Raw genomic sequence first — 27,428 nt, 5'->3', positions numbered from 1 at the left:
AACATAGAAACATGTTCCGAGCATTTTTCCTATAGAACAGGTGTAGACTCTTCATAATATTAACACTGACTAAATCCTACCTGCCCACTCTGGAGTTATGTGCTCATGGCTTGTGCTTGGTCGGGCTTCTGCCTCACTCTCACTGTCAGCAGCAGACTGGTTGAGTGGCTGCTTGGCCCATTTGGATTGGCTAAATATGATAATATGATTATGCTGATGTCCCTGACGCCCAGACACTACCATCGGACAGTGTCGTCCCCACAACTACCGCCGTCCTCATTCATACACGGCCTGCTCGGACCTCCACATCAGCGGAGTGTGAAAAACAAGAACGCGAGGAATACAAAGGAGAAATCCTCCCTGCATCTTATCCCATCTCCCCCTATCCAATTATTCTGAACAATGAGTAAGGTCTTTTACCTCCTGTTTTGTAAAGCCTCTCAAGAAAACACTTGTTGTGAATTGGCGCTGTACAAATAAAGGTTGGTTGATTGATTATGTGTCCAGCTGCGCCAGCTTCATGTCATTCAACCTCAGCTCCAACTTCCACCTTATTGTCCCCAAGGGGAAATTTCTTATAGCTTAATTGTGTTCAATGTTCATATTAGAGAGTTATTATTATACAGTACATTATTATAGTTATTATGATTTCCTTGTTGAATCCCTTTACTGCACACACTGTATGATTCCAAGACAAATCTCCTTCAGTGTACTACAGTCCTTCTTATCGTTCTTAAGTGCATTTCCACAATTCGAAACGACAAAACGTGATGACATTTTTAACATGAGAGTGAATAACTTCTCCCTTTTACTCATTTTTTTTAACAGTAATAAGCCTCTTGTTCTAAAGTCTTGCACCGTTTTGTTTGCTTGTACAGTATCTGAACTCAATCTTTCATCTCGTTCAATTGGCAGCTCTCATTTGGAGAAACAGGAGGAACATTTAGTCTTGGCCAGAGCTCCAGAGGCGGTGGTATTATATGTGGATGAGGACCAATTTTTTCTTCTTTCTTTTTTTTTTTTACTCCTAGATCCCATTTCCTCCGTGTTCTGCACGGCGACCTAACCGTTCTGTCATTAAGTGAGCCAGACGCTACTTCATCTGGCAAATTGTTGCAGTTTAGATAATATTACTGATCACTGAAACACACTCGTGTCCCTCATTGCTCTGTGGGTTCACTTGTACAATATTTTCAGTAAAAATTGGCTCATAACGTTCACCTGTTCATAATTATGCTGTTTGTTATCATGGTCAGCCACCTGCATGGTCTATGGATTGTGTGAGCGAGTTTGCTTGTATGAGCTGGTGAAAGTGGAAGTGGAGTTCTTGTTGATTTTTATCAAGTTGACATTTTTTTTTTGTAAATCTCATTTTAGTGTAGTTCTAATTTTGCATTAGGCTACATATTGATGTAGTTTTATTTTTGCACTAGGCTACATATTGATGTAGCTTTATTTTTGCATTAGGCTACATATTGCTGTAGTTTTATTTTTGCACTAGGCTACATATTGATGTAGTTTTATTTTTGCATTAGGCTACATATTACTGTAGTTTTATTTTTGCATTATGCTACATATTGATGTAGTTTTATTAAAGCATTGGGCTACATATTGATGTAGTTTTATTCAAGCATTAGACTACATATTGCTGTAGTTTTATTTTTGCATTAGGCTACATATTGATATAGTTTTATTTTTGCATTATGCTACATATTGATGTAGTTTTATTCAAGCATTAGACTACATATTGCTGTAGTTTTATTTTTGCATTAGGCTACATATTGATATAGTTTTATTTTTGCATTATGCTACATATTGCTGTAGTTTTATTTAAGCATTAGGCTACATATTGATGTAGTTTTATTTAAGCATAAGGCTACATATTGATGTAGTTTTATTTTAGCATTGGGCTACATATTGATGTAGTTTTATTTAAGCATAAGGCTACATATTGATGTAGTTTTATTTTAGCATTGGGCTACATATTGCTTTAGTTTGGTTTAGCATTGCAATAAGGCAGTACATGCTGCTTTTTAGATGATTTCTTTCCTCAAACAAACAGTGTTTACAACCACCAGTAACCCAGTGCCAATGGGTTCAGCTAGTTCGGTGCCAGAGATGGAGCAATACCAGCCAACAATGTGTAAATAGATGGCAGAGGGGTGAAAGGAGGGAGCCGGAGAGCAGATTAAAGGCAGAATAGAGTAGATGTCGCCCTCGAGCACCAGCATGAAATGAAAACAAACTGCTGTTTGGCGACACCTCCGCTATTCTGAAGCCTCCGATCTCCTCCAGCAGGACACCTCCAACCCCTCTCCACTTACGTTTGCACGAAGGAGTTATCAATTGGAACGCACCATAATTGTTCATGTTGTTAAGGCTATTGTTAGCACACTTTGGTTAACAGCTTCACTTTGAACATAAATTGACTGTGATCTAAACACACTTATGTGACATCCAAATAAGCAATGAGTAGTCTGAGTTATTCTTCTTTTCTCTAGTCCTTGACTAAAACAACTTTATACACAAGGCCGTATCGTCCATGTTAACCTGATGTAAACACACATTTTTTTTAATAATATCATAGTTAACATTTGTAGTTAAAACCATTTCTGATCCATTTCTGACTTTAAACCAACCTAAACAATTTTGTATTTCATGGATCTAACTCTTGCTAAAAGCTGTGAAGACCCCTGACTGTGTCAGTGCTCCTCTTTCTGCGTTGTCTCTCCCCAATCAGGTTGCCTTCAGGTAGGGAGGGGCGGGGCCAATTCATTTGATTTCATGCACATTTGCAATCTTGGCCTGGGTTGTTTAAACTAGCTTCTCATTCTAGCTCTCTCTCTCTCTCTCTTGTCTTGGTTTGCTTTCTTGGTTTTGCCTTCACAACGTCACACCTACATCATTGTAATCTCCACTGGTTTACAGACTGCATATATTCTTTTATTAGGATGTTTGCCTTAGTTTTCACTGCATTATTCTTTAAATTACCTCAAAACTGTGTCTTCTACCTGTTTGTCCAGCTCACTGAGCATGGGTTGTGACAAAGTCAATTACCCACAAATAACTATTTAGTTTTGCAGTCTCCCTCACCTCTTACAGTCTACTTTAGCGTATTGTTTGTTTTGATTTTTGCCCCAACAAGCTGTCTATTCCTCAAGCATGATGTCATTGTTTGATTAAAATTATGTTCATTGGGGCGCTAGTGGCGCAGTGGTTAGTGCGTGCGCCCCATGTATGGAGGCTGTAGTCTTCCAAGCGTGCAGCCCAGGTTCAAATCCAGCCTGTGGCTCCTTTCCTGCATGTCATTCCCCACTCTCTCTCTCTCTTCGTGATTTCCGATTCTATCCACTGTCCTATCTCTCCATTAAAGGCAGAAAATGCCAAAAAAAATATATATATGTTCATTACCCGCCAATCATCCAACAGCACACAAAGTTAGCAACTAACCTGCTGCAGAGGAACAAACCGAGTTTACATGACAATATATTAAATATACATTTGTCAATCAGCCAAAAACATGATTCTAAAATAAATCAATGCTAATGTTGCACAATGTCTGCTGAATGTGTAATGGGAAACATTCAGCATTGACCATAACATGACAGGTAGAAGACAAAATCTAAACCAAAAAAAGAATACATTCATGCAGCTTTAAATGTGAATAGAGTCATCCTTTTTCTCAGAGAAACAGAAGGAGGCATGTTAAACAGAACTGGAGAAATTAGGTGTTGAAAGGACGGTTAGAAGGAGGGAGATTTTTGCACTTCTCTCTTTGTCTTTTTCATTGTGTGCCAACATCCTTTTGGCTCCTGCAGCTCCACTGATGTAGATTAGGGTGGACTGGCCAAATAGACTGAAGTAGCCAAGTTGTTGTAGCAATGGCTCCAGCGGCTCGGGGGAAAATGGCACGTGGAGTGCAGATGTGCTGTACAACATGTGCAGATACATGATTATTATGTGTATGCATGTGTGTATATTCATGTGTGTGTCAAGTTTCCAGATGAAGTGAGAGTTTATGTTATTTAGATTGGCTCATACATCATGCTACCAGCCCATTATTACACAGCTATCTGAACCACACATCTTCTGCTCCCTCTTTGCATGCTTTATTTGCATAAACTGGTCACTGGTTTGAAAAATAGTGAGCACAAATGGTGCAAGGAAAAGCTGGAGCTTTGCCTATCTGCTCTAATTTCCATTTTTCTTTACCCTGATACTGCAGTATCTGATACTTTATTCTGTGGAAAAACACAGACAGAAAGCTCCTACGTTTCTATCTTTCAGCAGTCTGATTGCTGCAGCCTCAAAGGCTGACCATAGCCACTCTGGACCAAACCTTTGGGCTGGGATATAGATTACAGGGCCTGTAGTAAGAGTACAGGCAAAGTAAAAAAGAGGTTTAAATCATGCTTCAAATTTACATCCAATATTCTAACATGCAGGACCATGTGTCTATAACCCTTAACACTAAAGGAAAATACACCTGTACCTGTTTTACTCAATGTAAGATGACTTTGCTTTTTTTTTTTTTTTTTTTGTTGATGTCACCCCCCCCCCCCCCCCCCCCCCCCCCCCCCCCCCCCCCCTCCCTTACTGTTAGATGTTAAGTAGTTTTTGTCAGCCAATATGTGTGTGTGAGTGCTGGGATGACCTTCAGTTGGGTCTTTTTTTAAACTTAGAGCTTGATGTGGCATTGCAGGGAAGACAAAGGAGACTCTCTTTTGGATACACATTCAAATTCACACATTTTTAAACACACAAACATGTTAATTCTTACATATTTGTTCCCGAGGTTTTCATCATCTACTTTTCAGAAAACAGAGAAATGATTTACACTATATTTGCCTCCATTCCTCAATATGTTTTCTTGTTTCATTAAAGCTTCTGGAAACTTGACATGAAATAATAAATCTTTGTGGTATAAATATGTAATGTATCATTAAGCATCCACAAAAATCGAAGTGACAATAAACATTCAGAACTATAAGAAAACCTTGACTGTATGGGCGGGGAAAGTTCACGTTTTGATTGACAAATTTAAACCAAATTGATCCAAATTCATTGTGTATTGCAGGGCAAAGCATTCTGGGATATCTAGCCATGTGAATGGCAACGCCACTATTAACAGCTTTTCTCACTTGTTATGTCAAAATCCCCCAAACAAAGAAAACAGTGATATACTATATTGAAATTTAACTTGGTGGGGTGCTGGCTTGTTTTAATAGAAACCTAAATGCCGAATCATTGCCTTTCAGTGGGCACATGCGGGGAGACTGAAGTGCGGGGGGGAGGGGGGGCACGGCTCCAGGTGCAAGACGAAGCTGTTTGGCAAAGCCCCAATGGTTTCCGGGCAAAATTGGTGAACTGGTCTTCGGAGCATTCTCAACATTGATTGCAGCATAATGTAGGAGTGCTTTAAGAAGGATTGAGAAGGAGCAGAGTCGTTTTGTTGAATTTTATTGGACGGGACATGCGCACATTTTTTAAATATTGGGTAATCAATCTCAGAGCTAACCCCACCAATTTAGGATGAGCTATCACAAGTATTTGAAAAAGCCTCAATTGTTATTTCCCACCCTGAGGTGACAAGGCCTTGTGGTTATCAGTGTCAGATTGTCCTTCGGAAAAATCTAGATGCACCAAGACTCCTTGTATGTCATCTTAAATTACTTTAAAGATAAACTCAAAGCCAAAATGCAGTACACAAAAGCTTGATGGGAGAGTATAAAGAATCTCTAGATGCTGTTTTGTTGCTAGTTTTCATGTTCTGCTGATGGTCCAGGATTAAGATTTGGGATTTGATGAAGGGGAACCTGCTGCTCCTGTCTGAGAGGAGAGCAGTATATGGAATGCATCCACTACATTCGTCCATTTTTCACCATCTCCCTCCTCTTCTTTCTTCATTGTTGTGCTCAGTTGCCCAATGGGACTCTGGTTGAACGTTGGGCCTTTCATCCACAAAATGCTCTGCACTGTTTCATCCTTATTACTACTGCATTAGCGAGTTTCTTTTCTTCTTTAGTGACTGAAAAATGGCTCGCCAAGGTCGTAGCATTAAACGTTTTCTGTCTTTTTCTAAACTCTAAGGTGAACATGTTGGTCAATACAAAAAAAGCTGGTGTACCTTCCATTTCTTCCCCTTTTCAACCAGTTTAAATAAGTCTCAGAGCTCCCCATAACATTTCTGTTGAGTGTCTTGATTAAAAAATACCCTCTGATCCTGTATTTTAATCATGTCTATAAACCCCTCTATTTCAGCCCTGCTCAGAACAGACTGTTTCTGTGTCTGTAGCTTTAAATGCAAATGAGCTGTGTCTGACCACGCCCCTTTATGGAAGGGCTTGGGTTTCTTGGCCTTTCTTGCACCATGCCCAATTGTTAACGATGAGAAAGCAGACTCAGAGGGCAGAACAAACACCTTGCTGTGGGAGTGTCATCCACCTTGAGGAGGGGTTACTGCCCTTTGTGATGTCATGAAGGGAAAATCTCCAAACGGCCTGTTTGAGCACACATTTTCTGAAAGGTCAGAGATGTAGAAGATGGACTTTTCTCATAGTTAGAGGGTTTATAGACGGACTAGGGACATACATTAGTGTTCGAAAAACATAGTCAAGTGTATTTTTTGCATAATATGTGACCTTTGAAAAGATACCATAGTAAAGTAGCCTATGATTAACCTATGACAAACTTGTTTGACAGGGGTGCTGTTGCTCAATATCTACTAAGCTCAGACAAGTTGACAAACTAAGCTACTTAGAAAGGATGACAGAGCTCAAACAACAACAGTAGTTAGTCTTTAAGAAGGCTTATTAGATTTAACCATCCTTTAGCTACGTAGCCTATAACGATCTGGTTTAACAGTGGACTGTAGCTTGTCAGCTTCTAAGCCAGTAAGCATGAGGCTGGAGGGAAGTGTGGTGTTAGCAAATGCTACAATACTGAATCTATTCAATCTATACAAAGACCTAGGATATAAAATGCAATGGTTGATATCGTCTACCACAATATTCTCCGCAAAATGAAATTTTATTCATGGGTAAAAAAATTATGAATTGTTGGATTTTTTAATAAACAAGCTTAAAGGGCTTGAAGAATGAAGCTCACCCAGCTGGGAGAACAGCAGATGACTGACACAAACCAAACTTAAAGCAATCAATCAATCAATCAATCAATCAATCAATCAATCAATCAACTTAAGGGGCCTTCTTGACCAGTCATCTGAATTTCCCATGGATCTATAAAGTATCTACTGTATCTTAAAAAAGCCAACATCAACTCTGACTACCATGCACAGACCACCACAAATAAATCAATAAGACACACAAAACAAGCTAAAAGGTTTAAGGGAAGGCAGATACTGATAGCGCTTGTTGAACACAAACTTCTTGGATGTTCTGTAGACATTCAATTTGCCCAGCAAACCTTCAGTAATCGCTGTTTTAAATCAAAATCCATTTTTGAAGAAGATTAAAGATTAAGTTAAAGTAATGTGATTATTTGTATGATTTCTTGCAAAACCTGGAAGAGGTTAAGGTTAACAGTTGTCAAGTTCTATGAACACTAAAGTTGTTTGAGATGTTGAAATGTAAGAAGTTAAATTTAATATTACTCTAATGTAAGTTTTGCCCTCTTTAACAAAGTTCTCAAAAAAGAAAAAAAACATGGCGTCTTTGGCTTTTAGCTTTTTTTTAACTTACAAAGCCTCAAAAACAATCTGAGACAGGCCTCATTTATAAATAAGTGCCTCAATTGCTTGGAAATAAAAGATAGATTATGTGTGTATGTGTGTGTGTGTGTGTGTGTGTGTGTGTGTGTGTGTGTGTGTGTGTGTGTGTTTGCCTTAAATCTCTTGGTTAAAGGGTTTAAAAAGTGTTTATACAAAGTGTGAGCGAAATAATTGACGTGAAATGCAGCCAACGATCTTGAGTTTCAACCAAAATGATTGTTTGGGGAGGAGCTGATAACAGTTCGGCATGACTGCAATTACATTTAATTAATGACCAAATAGTCCTTTGCCGTTGCCAACCCTGCTTTTATAGAAATGCACATAGACATACATGAGTCAGAGTGAGGTGTGAGGCTCGGATTTGGCCAGAGCAGCTACTGCTGTTTGACTTCATTAATGCAAAATTACATTGTAGGAATTTTAATCACCACTCAGATTTCTGACCAGAGAACACCAAGCTCCCCCTCTTTTGACAATGTTATGAGTAAGGATCTTTTTGATTATTTTAACAAAAGAAAATGTGTTCAGAGACTGAATATGGTCTTCATTATGGCTTAATCTTAACAGTTGCCTTACTGTCAAACAATGGCTAAAATATTGGATTGGATTGACGACCATATGAAAAATGGAAAATAAGAAAGTGAAAAGTGAAGCCTTAAGACTACTTTCGCCAATATTTTTTTGACCAAGCCTGTCTTCAAACAAGTGGCATCTACCATGACAACTGAGTGTCCCAATATGTTGAATGCACTCTTAAACTGCCTATCCCTCGCTACAAAATGTGCCATGTTTAAACCTAATTATACTAATTATATCAGAATAGGAATCGAACATTACTGCCCAAGAACACTAAATGAAAGTGACAGCTGACGTCAGCATAAATGCCAAGATAGAAGGAGCATTGGTCCTTCTATGTTCTTCCATGCCCCAGAGTGCATCACAAAGCTAGTTAAAGCATACTTGAAGCTAACCAGGTCCTCTAGTTCTGCCTCCCAACACTAGACTAATACCATCACATTGCAGCCCCTTAATAGTTGGCTGTACCGATTTAATACCAATACCAATTAACAATGTCACTCTATGTAATTCCAATTGACTATAGAGGCCAGAGGTGGGACGAATGAGGAAGGGACCTGGGCTTCCAAAATGCCTCAGCAGCTTAAGGCCTAAAGGAATGGGACCATTTATTGCCAATCTTTAGTCTGGTGGAGGAACACAAAATGCCAAAGTAAGTCAGAACATGACACTCACAAAAATCCCAGGACTCCATTTTAATAGGTACTTTTCCAACCCTAGCAACAGGGAGTAAATTGTATCTAACCAAGGCAGTACCAGATTCAAAATCTGCCCTCTGAAACTGGGAAATAGAGGGCCTCATGCAGCATGGCAGAGTGGGCTTTGTTCTTGGATTTGACTAAAGCCCCTTTATCTGGGACTAATTCATACTACCTGGCAAAAGGCTACTTCAACTGAAAACCAGTAGACGAGTAGCTGTAGATGAAGCAAGAAGAAGCAAGCAGGTGTGCCAAAGCCATATACCAATCCAGGCAAGGCCACTGGATGAGATGGGGTAGCATGAGGAGGAGGGAAACCACATGGAGTGAACTTTGGAGCATGGAGAAAAAAAGGCTTAGCTTCATTATCAGTGCCACATATGTCATCCTGCATATAAACCTACAACATTAGCCGGGAGAGGATAAAGCTGGTACCCGGTTATGGCACATCGTGGGCAGTTGTTGACCAGCCTAACAAAGGGCAGATATACCTAATTACATTATCTAGCACTTAGGGAGCAAACTCTCAGATCAGCAGAGCATACTCCTAGAAGGTCCTCTGTATTTGAGATCTTCAGAGTCATGTTTAAACCTTTTTTGATGCTGACTTGGATGCTATACCCCAGTTTTCAAACATGCTGGGCTGTCTTGTAGCCAAAGACTGGATGCACTTGGGGCATTTGGAAACAAGTAAGAGACAAGAGAACAGTGGTGTCCAATGAAAGTGGACAGAAAACAAGAGGCGAGGCAGGGAGCGAAGGAGGCAGTTTACCAACACAGAATGATATTATTAATGTAACAAGAGTCTCATGGGGAATGAAAGCAACATCATGAAACTAAATCAAAGACACACAACATATACACAAACCTGCCAAACTGCTGGAGAGAGAGCTGCAGAAAGACAAACAGGGTAGCAGGTTTAGCAGCTCTGAATGTAGCATTTGGAGCGGAAATGGTCATTTCTGAAGCCTCACTCTAAAGCACCAAGGTACATGTGTTAAAAAAGTATGTTGCTGTTGAGTTCCACTGGAAGCCATGGAGAAATTACCATGGTATTTACATAGAGTGAGAATTTGAGCTTTCAAAAATATAAACCCCTCAAAAAACACACTCCACCATCCGTTTGATGTCATCAGACTAAAGACATTAAAGTAAGATTGTGCAACTTTTTTCGCAGGAAGGAGTTATGAATTAGAACTCACCATAATTAAGCATCATTTAGCGCAAGCGGCGGCCAGCATTTTCTTTTTCTTGAGCTGCAATTGCCCGTGGCCTGCATTGTTGTGTTAGCTGGCTAATGTTAGCACACTTTGGCCCTGGAGGCCCTTCTGCAGCAGCAGCCATGCTGGAAATCCTGTCTCAGCCTAACTTTCAGTCAACCTAACGACAGGCTTTAAGCCGGAGCTGAGGTGGGTTTTAAGCCTCTTGATGAACCGTTAAGTCACGCCCACCTGTCAATCATGTCAGCTACGCGCCTAACTATGGATAACACGTATCATTTTCAAAATCAAAACAGAGCCGTTTTAAAAACTTCAACCGCCGTACAGTGTTTTCCAGTGATGACAATAACTAATCAGACCTATTTCTTTTTTTTTTGTCAAACATGATTTCTGCTGTAAAAACTGCTTTTTGCCTGTTGTGTGTATGTGACTTCTGGTGTTCCTGGAGCCAAACTCAAGCGGACACTCGACATATTGCAGGATTTTGCACTTCCACATTTGCTTCATTTTTCAAGACCGGAGGTTGCCGCTTGACTAAAACAACTTTATAAGACCGTCCTGTCCATGAAAACATGATGTAAACACGGCTCCACCAACAGTACAGCTCCCGGGACTGACGATGTCACTCATTGTAGACAGTCATGACTCAGAGAGACATTTACATTGGCTTGATTTCTGTTATATCTATGTGTAAAATGTCGCACATTCTTCCTTAAATGATTAGCTTTTAGTTGACCGTTAAGCTATCTGAGGTGTTTATTTGCGATAACTGTTTGGTGCCGATATTTTTAACCTGTGTTCATTTTTGCTTTTAAACTGCTGCAATCTGCCCGTGTTGACCTCTGTGACACATCGTCAAGATGCTCAAATGCAAACTTGGATTTCTCCAAGTGGAATAATCTTGTGTTCAGCTCACCAGGCCTGAGATTGTTGCACACTCACGATAACATGACAACTGTTTGAACCAGAATGTCTTGTGTTGTGAACAGCACAATAACTCACAGATTTTCAAAGACGTGCAGAGTGCATGTGGCTTTAATCTCGGCTAATGATGAGTGTTGTAAATAAATAGTTAGGGCGTGGTGCTGTGATGGAGTCAAGAAGGCTTAGTTGACTTTTGTTGAACTCTGTCAAATCATTACAGCCTCTTCACATACAACATAAATACAAACTTCTGCTACTTCTCCTACCTTAGTGCTTCCATTTGTTCCATTAATGCTGAATCAATTATTGCAAAATGTTATGTTCATGTTTAAACTATCAAAGATTTTGACCTGACAGAGATTCCTACAACTTCCCTTCAAACACTTAGGTCCATTGACATTGACACTGGGACAGAAAATCATGTTTCCAGACATCCTTACCTGATCAAAATTGGGGAAATATAAAACACAAAGCCTGCAGGAAATTATTATGTTGTATTTCAAATCAATATATCGATTTTAACATTTTATAAATGGCCTATGCTTGTCCTTTATTTCTGATTTGAGAAAAACACACAGTACAAGTCTTAATCTTGAAGAATGATAGCCATGCTTTCAGCAATGCAGACATAAACTGCTATCAGCTCTGATACTTTAACTTCAATGAAAAATGTGTGGAAATAAATATACTGTTTGTAGGAGGCACATTGATTGATCAACTTAATTTGTGATATACTATATGTCTGCAGACAAAACTTTTTTCATCTTTCCCAAAACTAGCCGTGTTAAACTGACTCTGGATATTAGGACCAATCATAACATAGATTCAATGTCCTTTGATGCTGTGCCCTCATTGTTCTTTTACTGTATGGATGATCTGCTGAGACTTAAAGTGTTTATTTATCCGAAGCAAACCAGTAAAAACAAAGGTGGGGGTGTTGTTGGATTATATTCATCACTGAATATACTCTACCACTGAGCCACAGCCACCCCTAAGGTGTTTAACACCTCTTCCGACACCCCTGAAAGACTTGACTGTTAAAAGAAATCAGGAGAACATTTCAGAAACACCAATATGCACAGGCCAAGATCAGCCAAGAGATAAGACATGCTAGTCTACAGTGGACGGACAAAAACCAAAAGTTCCTCACAGAAGCTTTAATACAATGCTAAAGTTGTATCATTGACTGTCTGAAATGGAAGCCCATACATTGTTGACTTCAGGTAGTCATTTTGAAATAGAAGATAATAATTGATGAAGATCTGAAACCATGTCCTTGCCAAATCTGAGGCGTTTAAGGTATATAAGTGAATACGTTGTCAGCCAGTGTTACAATAAGATCAAATCTCAAATGAAGCTTGGCTGGTTTGGTCTGAGGTGGAACCACTCCAACATAAAACCAAAAAATGGTCTGCTGCCATTCAGTTGTTGTTGTTTTAGGGATAGTGAACTTAAAAGTGATTGCATATGTTGCAAACATAAAATGCTGATAAATTAGAACTATACTATTAGCCAGCTGAAGATGAAATGCACAACTGTCATGTTTCACATTTGACGTTCATCTGTGTTGAATTGTTCTTAATAAAGTAGCATGTGAATGTATTGAAACTGTTGTGCAACTAAATATGTACTCCCAGATGTTGGCCTCTCACCAGAACATAGCATTAAGTTTGCAACTAAAATATGGAAATCATCTGACACCCTAATTGAATCCACAAACCTAGAGGGACTTGTCTGCTTAAGTTCATGCGAATCATGTTGGTAGGTTTCCGAGATATCTCCATGACAAACACGCAAACAGAGGTCAGAGAAGTGAAGCCGACTTGCACATTTTTAACATAAAACAACAAAAAAACGAGATCGGTACCCACAAGTGACACCGCTTTTAATCAAAAATAAAAGCCCTCGAAAAAAGACAGTCTGCTTTGATTACAGAATGTTCCCTGCTGTCTATCTCATTCTCACTACATCCCAGCAACCCACAGTGAGCCTGGGGGGGGGGGGGGGGAGAGAGAAGGGTATTTCATGCTCAGACCAAAAAATGGATTTAAGATGGAACGACTTTGTGTTTTTGTTTTTCCTTGGGATTCTGAGGTTCAGAGAAGGACAGAAAGCAAATAATACTCCGTTTGATGATTGAAGAGACAGAAAAGGATGAGCATAAATATATACAGAGAGAGACAAATGGATCAAAGGTGAGAGCCTTGTCTCTATGACGAATATCTGTTGAGTTTCTTTCCTCGACTCAGTCTATAATCAATGCCAAAAGTGAAAACTCATCCAGTCTGAAAGAACACTCATAGACAGGTAGAGACACAGAAGCTGACTCCTGGGCTATATCCTTTTTTAATCCATTTAACAGACCTCACTAAAGTCTATTGGCTGGCTTGGACATGATCTGAATAGTTTCATAAGTCTTAGGACATCTTTTTGGAAAAAATTATATTTACAAAACAAAAGTGGTTTCAAGAGTAGATTGTGTGTGAACATTTGGCACGTCATTAGCTAACAAAACAAAAGGTACTCCCGGAGGTGTCCATCTTGCTTTTTGGACTTGTTGCTCACTCAGGTGTGATGTCATTCCGAGCTCCGAGATCAGAGTTCCAAAGTAAATGGAGCGCACCAAAAGACAATGAAGAGAATGACAGTGAGAGACAAGTGTGACAATGATTGTTATGGTAACGTTAATGGTGAAGCAAAATAAACCAACAGAGAAATACAGGAGAGAATATATCTTGGATAAGTTCAAGCTAAAACAATCTCTCATTGAACACTGCAGAGGTCACAATGAACATCATTTAATTCCTCTCTACTCAATATTTTGATCCGTCCTCCTGATTCAATTTTTTATCAGTTTTTTCCAATTGCCCGTGGAACTCTTTCTCTTAAAAAAACGTTACTGACCTCACCGCCTGTCATATCAAGCTATTCTTCAAGAATTCTGTTGTATTTAAGGTTCAATCATGTGAGAAGTTAGCACACAAACAAACTGAAATACACACAAGCCGTCGCCACATCATTAACTTTAAGAGTTCACTGGGGTCATCTGTGTGTTGCTGTTGCTGGAGCTGGTCCAAGACTAACACAAGAGTCGGAGCCCTACTGTGTGGACTGGGTACTGGACTGAATGGGTAGGTGTGACATGTGGTGTAGAAGCGCTTTGAGTAGTCAGAAGACGAGAAAAGCTCAAGTCCATTTGCCATTTACCATTACTCTGTCACTTCTTCTTCCCAATGGTTTACTCCAATAAAGATATTATTTTAACTTTATATGAAAGTTTTATTAAAAAAATTCCCTCATTTGGCTGAGATGATGTATATGTGGCTCTCTGATCGCTGTAATAGGTCATGTTTTCAGTTTAAGAACAATTGCATTTTTGATATTAAGAGATGAAAAGGGCACTTGAGCGGTTCCCTTCATCTACAGGCCCTGGTACAAAAGTTTCAGAGGGAACAGTTTCAGAAAATAAATCAAAGCATTATTCCTACTCTAAATTGTTTTGGATAAGAGCAATCAGAAATCTGCCTGGGTTTTCTCTCCCAGTTGTTGGAACAGAGAAACAACAAGTCTCAAATCTGCTGCCAGTTGAAACTGCGGAGGAAAGCCGGAGCAGATGTCTGATCGGAGACGTTTCACCGAACTTGCCAAACCTTAAGGGAATCAGACCGGGACGGAGAACCAGAGATGCCAGAAGAAAAGAAAACGTCAGGAAGATAAAGTGAGAAAATGATAGAAAAAAATGATGGTCATTTGTATGTGCGTATTAGTATGACCCACTTAGCAGCAGGAATTGAAAGTAAAAGACGACAGGTGGGAAAAGAAGGTAGCTGTTCAGTTTGTCCATGAGGGAGGCAGGAGGTAGATCTTTCAGCAGACACCCCATCAGGCATTTTAAAGAGCGCTAATGATCGGGAGATGCAGGTAGGCTTGAGAGGAAAACTTGATGTGCTTCAGGAAATAGTTTGCGATTCTGTTGAATGACCAAGCCAACCAGACCTTTACCCAGGAGACTGGAGTGCAAGGCGTGTGTGTTAATATCACATGTGTAGTGCAGCTGACAAACTTGCATACCTATTTTAATCAATCTAATGTTGTTCTTATTAAACACAATTCCAACAGACCCAAAAATAAGTGATGATGTAAGTGTACTTAAAATACTTTTTTCAGCACTTGGCTTTACTGTCAGCAAGCCACTTTGTTTGAGCACTGCTTCAGAACTGCACAGTGCTGTTATGCCTCCCCCACCACTCCCCCTCCACACATGGAGATTACTTGTGTTCTGCTTCCCGCGTTTCTGACAGAAATTGACTATAGCAGCATCAGTAGAGACTGCTACCCAGAACTTCCTGGATAAAGGAAAAAAGATTGCAAAGGAATGCCAGTTCAAGGTATCATGGTTTTTAGGATGTTGTGTTTTTTGGCGTTTGGATAGGTCTATTAGTCTGTGACAGCAGCAGAAACAGCAGCCTACTTCAGGAGCCGCTGGTCAGACTTGAACCCAGGCCGCCTGCTTGGAGGCCTCTATACATGTGGGCAGTGACCTAACGGCTAGGCCAACAGAGCCTCCATTCACCACATTTTTCTGGTAAATATATAAATCTTATGTATATTAGAAGAAGATCTGATGGGAAGTGATCTCACTATCACTACTCTAACAGTGATTGGCAAATTGCATCCGCAGCTCATACATGGATTTTGTTACATTTTCTGGACAAACCATTAATGACACAAATCATTTCAGATAGAAATTATTTGAACTAATGGCCAGCAAAAAAAAGAAATATCTTTAATGGTTTCATTACCGGATCAATATTTAATCCTCTGGGTCTGATGCATATGACTTTAAAGATGATTTGAAGAAACTCGCACAGTTTGTTCATGTTGTCCTTGGCCTGCTTTTGCCTTTTAACGAAACCAAGAATAAGTGGTGGGCAGGCACTCTGTACTTCTAGCCAAGCTTGGATGTTCTAGCCAAAACTGTAATAGGATATCATCTGGATAAATTGTGGCATTTTGAACCTTTGGACAAATATCAAATGTTGGTTGTTTTAAGGGGAATGAATCCTCCCCAAGATTTAAACACACACAGACACACAAATATGCTGCAAACTAAAATCTAGGACTCTTTTTAGGGTCGTTTTGGGATTTTATTATTTTTTTAGAACTTCTCTTGTTTTCCCTCACAATAGTTATTTGTGTTGACCTATCGCAAAATCTGCAAGCCCAAGTCCACTTTACTTGGAATACCTCCTGTGCTCCAGTTTCCCCTCACTCTCTTTAGGACCTGTTCATTGGTTTAGCATCCTCTCTGATTCACAAGTTGGAGCTTTATTATGTCATCAGGATTACATAAGTCAATTGTAACACTGCATACACGAGTTATTTGAAGAGTTACAGTACAGCTAACATAGCTTTACATGTTTTTCAGGAGGAGCAGCTGCAGATGTGCTCACAACCAGTGGCTGTATTCTGTCAGAGCTTCTTATGAGTATTGACATTCTTGTATGGCGAAAGAGAGAAAGAGTAAACGTCCCTGTCCCTGAGGAGAACTTTGCATTGGGCACAGTGCTACGCTCCGCTGCGTGACATAAAGCAAATCACACACACAAAAAAAAAAAAAAAAATTAAAAGGACTCCACATAATGTTAGACATTTGTTTCGCATAAAAACATCTTGAAACCGAAAGGAAATCGATACGGACACACAGTTCATCGTCTTACATTAAATGTTTAGCTGGCAGGAAACAAAACCTCAAGGGGAAGATGATGGTACAGAGATTTTCATGAATGGTAAGCTCTTTTCAAATTATTCTGAATTACTGTAAATGGTAAAAGATGCATAAATTGTTTGTGGTTAGCGTGTTAGCAACACAGGTAAAGATCTGAGTTCATGAGGAGTCCTTTGGTTATACATTATATCCACTATCAAGGCCCAGAGTGATTAATTTAGAGAACCAGGAAAATTCCCAGTGGGCCAGGCTGGTTGTAGGGCCAAGAGGGCTGGTGTGAAGTGACAGTTAATAGATCATACATGCTACACTCACTAGGGGTTGGTACAAGTACTCATTATTCAAGTAGAGTTTCACTATAGATAGCAATGTTCTGACCAGTAGCGATTCTGGAGTCTCTTGGGGCCAAAGGAAAAAATTCACAACGGGCCCCTCCAAACAGCCGTCATCCCCATTGTGTTATAATTAATCTGAAACCAAAGACATTTTTGGTGATAGTTATGTTATTAAAGTGTCTCTCCACCATGTTGAGGGCTAGATGGGAATCATTCAATCATTTACTATTATATGAGTGAGTGCTGTCAGATGGGGCCACCTGAGGGAGGCTTCTTACTACCATTTCAAACTTTCCACATTTTGAGTCACTGCTGTGGTTTATAGTTTATCAGCCCTTGGGGGCCCCCTACTGGCCTGGGGTCCCAAGCAGTTGCATGCCTTGCCTGTTGACAAGCAGCGCCTCTGTCTCCGACAGCCAAACAGAAGTCCTGGTCGAGGAGGTCGGTGTACGACTGGGAACACAAGCTTGACATTGCTTTCGTCATTAAGCTTGTTCCTTGACTTCAGTTGATCCCGCCGTCCAAAGAAAGTCCAGAGGCGATGGATATTAAAAAGAGCAAAGTGACACTGATGAAGCCAGATTGAAAATGGTAAATGGACTTGAGTTTGTGAAGCGCTTTTAGTCTTCTGACTGGAAAAGTCCTTTTACACCGCTCGTCCCGTCCATTCACTCGCTGATGGCAGAGGCTGCTATGTAAGTGAGTCATTTGTCATAAGTGATGTTAATTTACCCAGAGTTCACTTGTTTTTGCATGCTAAATGTAAACATGGGTAACCCTGCTTGGCCATAACTTTGCAAAAAAATGTACCATAAATGAAATCGATTGTATAAGAATAAGAAAACATCATTAAAGCATCACATGGTTTCATGAGGTATTTCATAGCAAGTTCAATAAAGTGCAGAGGGCCAGGTTCATGCATGATCAGAACTTATTAAGCAGCTGAATGCTGTGTGGTTCAAATGATGTAATGCCTCTTTTAGTCCTCATCCTGGTCGTACCTGCATCAAGAAATCAAGAGTTCATACTACAACCAACGGGGGTGCAGAGGGTCCGCTGTAAACTTGTTGGCTATACATCCTCACAGATATGTCCCCACAGTGATGTACCATAATGAGTCCTGCGTATGTCTGCACACATCTCTGGTCGTCATGTTAATGCTGTAACTTCATGTTTAGAGTTCATAGAGTAGAGAATATGAGTGAATGTGTTCAAACATGTGTCACTGAGGACCATGTCCACAATGAGACAGTCACGTAACACAGTTTTGTTTTGTCTGAACCTTCGTTGCATCACAGGTTGACTCACCACAGCTGATGCACAATGTTTTGATTTGTAGCCTTTTGGATCTAACTATGATAGATCATCTATCGGGATTTATTTCCCATTCGCTCTTGTGTTCTCTTGGTGTCATAACACTGAAAGTATGACTTGGTTAAAAAAAGCATGGACACTTCTTGGTGGTTTTGTTCAAGTCTTGAAGAAGAGATAAGCAAGTCGAGATGGATGGCTACAGCTTTACGTAATCCAAGTAGCTCTCAGATTTATCCCAGTAGTTAGCCAGTGTATTCTCAGACCTATGAAATGTGCTAGCACTTCTAATGAGTTTCATGAGTACCTTAAGGAGACTGTAACTTGTTAAATTGTCCAACTGGCTCCTACAGGAGTCTTACAGAGGAAGCTATGTTGTATTTTCTGATACAAGCCTCACAGGCTCACACAGTCCTAAGATTCCTCTTCTCTCATCATCAGTCTCTCTGTCACTAATGAATCCATTGTAGAAAAGCCACTTCGACCTGTTAAAGAAATGATAAAAGATAAGACGTTTTAGCACCCAACCAAGGTCTCTGAGTGCAACTGCACTGATGTAAAACACAGTGTCTGCCCCACTAGTCCCCCCTCCAGACAGCATGCATTTGTTGACAAGCAGATTTGAGGTGTTATAGGAGGCCAAAGACCCATGTCGACTGCCTGGGTTTATAACTGAGGTCAGTAATATTACTGGATTTGCACAAATATGTTTCTGCTAGAATGTACAGCTTGTTGTAGAGACAACTTTTTGTGTAAGATGGATGTATTTCTTTATTTGTATTCAAAGCTGAGACATAACTGGGGTTAGATGACGTTCTACATCTGGTAAAGGTAAACATGAGACAACAATGACACCGATAACATTACAGCCTCAAGTTTTTTTTAAATGAATAATATCTGCAGGGATGTACACTCTGCTTCTTGCTCTGTCACTCTCTCTCTTTTCTCTCTCAGCTTCCTTCATCACTGTCCTCTTATCTCTGTTGGCCTCAGTCTTGTATCAATCCGTACCAAGATGAGCACTCCTCGTGACCCGCTGCCAAACTCACATAGTGCTATAAGAAGACGACAGTGGCGATGTGTGGACATGGGAGAGATGCCACTCTGCCTGTTGAAAGTTTTGGACTTTAAGTTCAACTTTGAATCTCCTATTTTAAGATGGAAAAGTCACATATTGTTGCTTTAAACCATGCGATGGACGAGGAATAGCTTCTTGAGCCCAGGCTTCCACAGCCCCAACAAACTGCACCAATAAGACAGGGCATCTGATGTAACTTATGTAAAACTCTGGGACACTGCAGAGAACATGCCTCTGTTCCAAGTCCAGATGAGTGTTTTGATTATACGGTTCTAGCTCCTATGTAAGAATTCCAAAAAGGAATCATTTCGGCCTGCTGTTCCTTTGGTTTGTCCCTTCTATACCCCATCTGTTTTTTTCCCCTTGTCATCCTCAATCCTTGTAGTTAGTCAATATTGTTATTGAAAATATGATGGCTTGGGCTGTATTTACTCTTCTGATTTGTGGTCAAACTCTAACAGGTTTTTAGTATTTTCTAAATCATAAAAACAATAGATCTACTCTTTAGAAAACACTCTGTAAAGATACATCTTATTTATTAGTCTATGGGAGTAGGATTAAGGGTACAACTTCAGTGACAAGTGTCAGATTTGTTTTTTATATTGTAGTTCTTACGTGGCCCTGATGGGGGCAGTAAAGGCCCATGCAAAAGCCAAGCTCACTCCAGGGCAACAAGAGATGTGTGCCTCAGCACGTCTGCTACAGGAAGGAGTTAATTAGAGGCAATAAATTTAAAGGTAGTGACATCTCGTGCTCTCTATTTCTGCACAGCTCTTTTTCACAGATTCACACCTTTAGCAGATGCTCATGTTATCAGAAATGTGCAAGAGGTATAGTCGCTCACAAGTACTATTTACCAGTACAACGTGTTTCTCATTCAGCGCTGAAGAGTGTCCAAAGCCGTGTGTGTGTGCGTGTGTGTGTGTGCGTGTGTGTGTGTGTGTGTGTGTGTGTGTGTGTGTGTGTGTGTGTGTGTGTGTGTGTGCGCGCGCGCGCGCGCGTGTGTGTGTGTGTCAGCCTATGGCTCCTAGATAAGATGTAGCCTACTATCCCACTCAGCACACATGTCTGAGTGGGAAGCATGTTTTGAACTTAGTTTCTAGTGTTCTGAGGAGAAACCATATGCTCAAACACTATATAGATGCTAAAAAAAACACACCTCACTTTTTTACAAGAAAGAACTTTATCCTTAACTTCAGAAGTGTCTCTATTAGGAAAACAGATGTGAGTAACTTAATGACAAAACAAAACTGTTTAAAAGTGATGTGTCATTCTTTCAGTCAGTCCTGGAGCTTCCCATTCAGGCTTGCTAGAGAAGTTAGTCCAAAGTCCTGTGGATAAAAGTGGGCCAACCAAATCAAATGTTGCACACACAGAAGCAATCTTGACAATGACAATATCACGCTGCGTTAACACACACTAAACTAAACTATAGGTAAGACTAGCAAGTTGTGTTGTTGACAACATGCTTCCCATATAGGCTGGATGGTCTGAGTTTAGTTTTTTTCTATGTGAATCCGATTTCACAGCACGTGAGTCGAGCGTGGAGGAAGCTTCTCGTCAATGACGTCTTGAAACGGTCAAATAGAACCGGCTTCTGAGCGGCAGCGGAACTTTTCACAAGCTTTTTGAACACATCTGAATCAATTAGGAAAGATTGTATATCATTGTGTGTATTCAAAGGTTGGACGTACCTAGCATGTCTCTATATGTGTATGTTTCATTATGTTTCATGTGTTTCTTAGTCGAGGCAGACGGGCAAAGGATGAGAGATAGAGGGCTGACTTTATTAACCCAGCCCCCCATGCTGTTTATATCTCTGATCGATGAAGTAATACAAATCAAAAAGGCCGTGGCCTTTTTTCTGAGTGTTTTCATCAACTTCACAAACGTATTAGTGTCCAATGACATCAGCTTGTAATGATTAGCGTTCATTTTTTTGATGCGTTATTTTTTCTGTGATAAATTCATCAAAATGAATGCATTATTTTGACAGTCCTACTAATACTTACTGAACCTCCATGATAATTCTACTGCCCGCAAATATACATTACTCAACTCAGCTTAGTTTGCCGTAGCAGCAATCACTCATAAAACAACTAGTTATTCAAGGTCCAGTCAAATCAATCTGTTAAGAGGTAGCGACAGACAATTTTATGAGGAATACAAATGTACTAACTATACACCTCTGTATTGTACTGTACTGTACTAACTATGCACCTCAAGGAACTTGGTCAAAACAAAATAAGCAAATAATAACAACTGGATGTATGACGGCCAAGAGACTGATTGCTAGCCACTGGAAAGAAACAGGAAAACTGAATCATAATCTATGGCTACATACATTTATGGAGACTGTTTCAATGGAAGGTGCAGCCTCTAACCTGGTTGACGAATACAAGGAAGACCAACATATATGGAAAGACATTTTGGACATTATAAAGACTGTGCCGATATTCCCCACACTCCAAAGACAGACAGTGCAAGCTATGTAACCAGAAAAGAATACCTCCCTAAGTACACCCTCTCTTCGCCCCTCTATAGCTATATGATATATACTACCTCTGTGACCTCGTTTGTGTTATGTTGTTGTTCTCTGTCTGTTTTTATTTATTTATATATTTTTTCTGTCTTTTTTTTTTTTTTTTTAATTATTTTATTTTATTTTTTGTCGGATGTTGCAAATGTCTGAACAAAAAGAAAAAATGTTAATGCATACTGTAAGCTGTCTTTAAAGTTGAACTTAAATAAAAAACTTTAAATCGGAAGGAATACAAATGTACTGATTAATAAATCAATGGATTAGAATAATCGCACAGCCAAAACAATTGACAGGAGATCAAACAAAATGGGAGAAGGGAGGGGCAAACATTATATATAAAACCCAGGAAGAAGACAACAAGAGGAGGGGCTCTGAACTACAACATTACAATAGAGTTCTAAGGCTGCACTCACACTATTCAATCTATAGTGCCCAAACACGTTTGACCCCCAAAGTCCAGAGTGACTAGTGTGAGTGCTCTGGATCGTACACTTCCCCTTGGCCCTGGCACGGTTGGAAGAGGTGTGCTTTGGCCCGGTTCGGTCGTTTAAGAAAAAGCATGGGAACGCAGCGTCTACATGCTGTATAATCTATGCGACTGGTCCTCCCGACAATCTTAAACAATGGCGTTGATGCAGAGGTCTAACCTCTACTCGGAATTTGGGCAGACGTGAATATTAGGGACCTGTATTTGACCAAAACAACTCAAATTAATCCACAATGTCAGTAAACTCTTAAGCCACGCTTCTGATTTGATGACAGATGTTCAAGAGGTAATCATGCTCAGGCCCGGATAGGCCTGGACCAATGTGGGTGCAGGGCAGTGGGGGAATACAGAGTGGGGAAAACTGTACTTCAGCATGGTAAAGGACATCTGGGCCTAGTGTGAGTGCAGCCTGAGAGCGTCACAGTGAAATATATACCAGGTAGATTCTGGTGTAATTCTTACAAGACAATGAAAGATAAAGGTGCGTATGACCCTGTTAAAGCAGCATGGATCGTAAAGTTCTTATAATTATACCATAACTATGTGATTGGGTGGATGCTGACTGGGGTAAATTGGATTAGATTTGTTGCAGTTAAGGTGAACTAACTGGCTTTTTGTGTTTGCATTTGCCTTCCTCTGTCTTCTTCTCTCCCATTCTCCCCTTCCTTCTCACACCCACCATCAGGATCTGCCCCCGTGACTTGCAGTACATGATCTAAGGGAACATCAACGAGCAATACTTGGCACTTGTTAATGATGTCATCATTAAGTCCCTGCAGGGATGTTGAGGTCAGCCCACGAAATGATAAAGAGCCTTTAGTTAAACACCAGAATTGTGTTATTAACCCCTCAATTGGCTGTACAAACAAGATTACTGGGTTTTTTTTGGAGGAAGTCAAGTCTTTGGAGAGTAGACTGTGGTACTGTATATGTTCCAAGAGTCTGGGTTTCTGTAGCTGGGAATAAAAAAGATGAGCACAATGCGGGAAGCTTGAGAAGATAATGTCGGGGAAGAAACAAGACTCCTTAAAAGTTCTGCTGAAGTTTATCTGACTTCTCTTTGCTCTGTAAACCACAGTAGCTGACACTCCAAAAACAAAGTAATCTTGGTTTGAATTCGGGTCATACATGGTTACAGTGTAGCAAACTTAGCACAGATATAAAGTTTGATACATTAAAGACGACATTGACATAACTTTGACAGCCTAGAAGATGAGACTTCATTAAAACCAAACTATGTTGATTTCCTCTTTAGGAGTTTACCTATAAAAACCTTTGAGTTCTGCTGTTGTATGTATGGAATATTGCTACATTTTGGGCGATTACTTATTTCAGTCCTTTGTCATTTTTTTTTTTAGATAAGATAGAAAGCATTCTAAGTGTGTTAAGCACGATTTAAGGAAAAGGAATCATCATAGCTCAAAACTCCCCAGTGTCAAATTTGAGGTCTATTAAAAGTAGAGCGAGAGCTTGGTTAACCATTTCCCCTCATTTAAAATGACGCAAGGATATGCTAATCTCTTGGCACCAGTAATGCGTGAAGCAAATATAATGTTTTAAACATCAAGACAAAACAGTACCACTTTTTTTTTGTCCCAATGTCCTTGGGCAATTCTGGAAAGCTAAACAAACCAAACTACAGTAATTGTAATGCCTAGTGATACAAGAGCCCTTTCCCTGACTTGTAGGTTCTTGAAAAAGGAAGACTTTAATCTAAATACAGTGTACAGGTGTTTGGCTTTCTTAGTATCCATGTAGCTAGCGAGTGGGGAAGCCCCAGCCTGAGCTAATGACTGCTGTCCATCAGCTGTTTGTCTGAGTCAGCACCAAATCTCCCTCTACTAAAGCTAATGATTGACACTTCACCATCCAACCCCCACACCACACACCCTCGTCCAGGTGTGTAGTGTACCATAGGTAGGTTATACATTCTGTGTGTGTGTGTGTGTGTGTGTGTGTTTGTGTGTGCGCGTGTGAGGACATAGATGACCCTTCCAGCTGCAGTGTTACTGACATCAGCGCTGCAGCTTTTGGAAGACGTCTCTAATTAGCCCTCGCTGCCCTGTCATCACTTGCTGCTGTTATCCCCCAAGCAGCTGTCTCACACGTACACACTCATACAGAGGTGCTCACGCCCCCACACAGGTGTCTTCAAATAGGGCAAATATCCAACCAAATATCATAGCAACTGTTTAAAACAAAACACAAGACAACAAATGGGGCAAGAGGGGTGACTTTTGATTCTGTCTGTTATCAGTGTTTTCCTCTTTTCAACTCACCACTACCTTTCCACCACTACCTATCAGTAAACATGCAAAATCAGCAACTAGCTAGTGAATAAGCATTACAAATGGCTGAAATGTACATAGGCGTTGTCGTGGACCAAAACAGAGCTATTAAAGGACTAAATATTGGACTTGTCTCTAGTAGGCATCTAAAAAGAAGACTCCAAATGATGTCCGCTACAGTATAAACAGCATAATTTTTCTAGCATATTTGCACTGTCAACTTTGGCAGGTGATGACCTGTAAGGGTTGTGTTGACAGCAGGTTCTGCTCCCACAAAGTACCCAAATGAAAAATACATTTTAGTGCTTTCCTTTACCTGTTAAGGCCCTGACACACCAAGCAGACGGCAAAGAACTAGTGGCCCCAAAGGCGGACTGTGGCGTCGCCTCATGTTGCCTGTATCTTGGCCAAAAAGTTGCACTTGAACACACCGCAAAGACTACAGCCGACGGCCAACCACCACGTACCAGCAGGCGGCGGTTGTCCGTTGTTATGATATGAGAAGACCATTTTCACACTGCTGTTGGTCACCATTCATGATATAGGTAGGCCTACTTCTAATCGAGAAAAATGTCTGATAAAAAGTTGAAAATGGCACAGGCGTTGTCAGCCTTTTAGTGGAAAAAGAAAATAAGTGGTGGAGGTGACAAATAAGGAGAAAGCAAACTCACTGGGTGAAAGCATGGATAATACAGCGGCATGCTCAAGGGGCTTTCCTGAACCTGTGTAGAGAGCTGGAGATAAATGAAACCTCCGATCAGCCAATCAGAGAGATTCCTCTCACCAACCTCGCCGACCGACGCCGATTCAACATGTTGAATTGGCCGAAAAAAGGCAGACGGTTTCCGAGGGCACCGGACACACCACAAAAACTAGGGCAAGGATCTCTCACGACGGCCGACACGTTCCTTGGTGTGTCAGGGCCTTTAGGAGATTTGTTTGGTGGACTTTGCACTGAAAAACAAGTTCCGATTCATTCTCCAATATCCATATCTTTCATCAACTTTGTTTGATAGCATCATCTCCGCATCAACACTACCCAGAATAAGAAGCAGGCTGGGCGAGGGCCAGCTGCTAACACATCAGTGGGTGACTAACCTGGCAGGATGCTGACTGTGGCAGCTGGTAGTGATTCAGCAACAAAGAGCATTTAAAAAACGGTTTGAGCTTTTGAAACCACATGGACCCAATGTGTTACAACTGTGTTCTGCGCAATCCACTCTCCTTTGGCCAAATGGTTTCAAGATAATAAGCAATTTTCAGGGTATCCAATGAGAGAATTAGGTGGTTTCGTTCAGGAACACAACAAAGGTTTGATTATCGGACAATGTTTAAAAAAAATTCACATGACGTTATTTGGTAGGGAGTAATAGAACGATGCACGAATGGCATTACAAATGTGCATTGATTCTCCTCTTAACTAACTAACTCAGATATGAACTGTGAAATGCTCAGTTGTGCTGAAGACTGAGATGTTTTAGGATTATTATAAAGCACACTCAGCATCCCTGCCAGTCTCCACTTGGAATTCTATTTTTTTTTTTGTAGGAAAGGCAACAAATGAACCTGCCTTCCCTGTCAAAAGTCTGGCTGTATATAGACACAAATTGCTACCTATTGCTAATTTCCCTTGTAATTACAGGTTCGGCTCCGCTCTAAAATTCCCTGATTGTCCTGAACAACATAAACCAGGGCTGTCGGAGTGTCAAAAAAGGGAATTTCCCTACTGTTGAATTCCACTGAAAAAGTTTAAAAGTGTAGGGAAAGACAAACAGAGAGGCAGCCGCAGAAAAAAAGGCTACTTTTTTTTTTTTTGTACTTTTGGATGGTTGTTCATTCGTATTTTTGGAAGTAACATGAATCTACAACCAACATGAACTGACAGTGATGTGAAAAAGATTTCACATTCATTTTTTTAACCTTTCTTTCTGCCTCAAAAAAGCTCCAGACCGGGCTTGAACTGGAAAAGAAAATCTGCCTCCAGTGAGCTTTATTGAAAAAGTGATATGGAGGAGAACATGACCAAATAAGAATTCCTACATGTGCAATCTAAAAGTGCAGCCAAAGCAAGACGGATTAAACTATGAGAGGGAGTTTCCCTTTACCTTCACTGACACCTTTGTCCTTCCTCCTGCTTCTGTCTTGACTTATCTTGGAGGTGAGTAGTGAAATTGAGAGGTGTCCTTTGACATCCATCTGGAGCTGCTTGCCCCGACATGCAACCACCTGTGACCTGTGTGAACCTGCAGCAGCCTGAGCTGCAGATCGAGGTCTGGCTCCCACAAGGGACAGCTGAATGTTAAATGGTAAATGGACTTGAGCTTGTGTTGGGCTTTTCAAGTCTTCTCACTGCTCAAAGCACTTTTACACCTCAGGTCACACCTTCCCATTCAAACCATTAGACTGTAAATATTAATGGACGAAGCGAGTGACGTCACCCATCTGCTACGACAGAGAGCTCTGAAGGCTCATCAGCAGCAGCCGCCATGCTGTAAATCCTTTCTCACCGAAA

This window comes from Labrus mixtus, chromosome 21 (assembly GCF_963584025.1).
Source record: "Labrus mixtus chromosome 21, fLabMix1.1, whole genome shotgun sequence".
Taxonomy (NCBI): domain Eukaryota; kingdom Metazoa; phylum Chordata; class Actinopteri; order Labriformes; family Labridae; genus Labrus; species Labrus mixtus.
Note: the sequence above shows the minus strand (reverse complement) of the source record.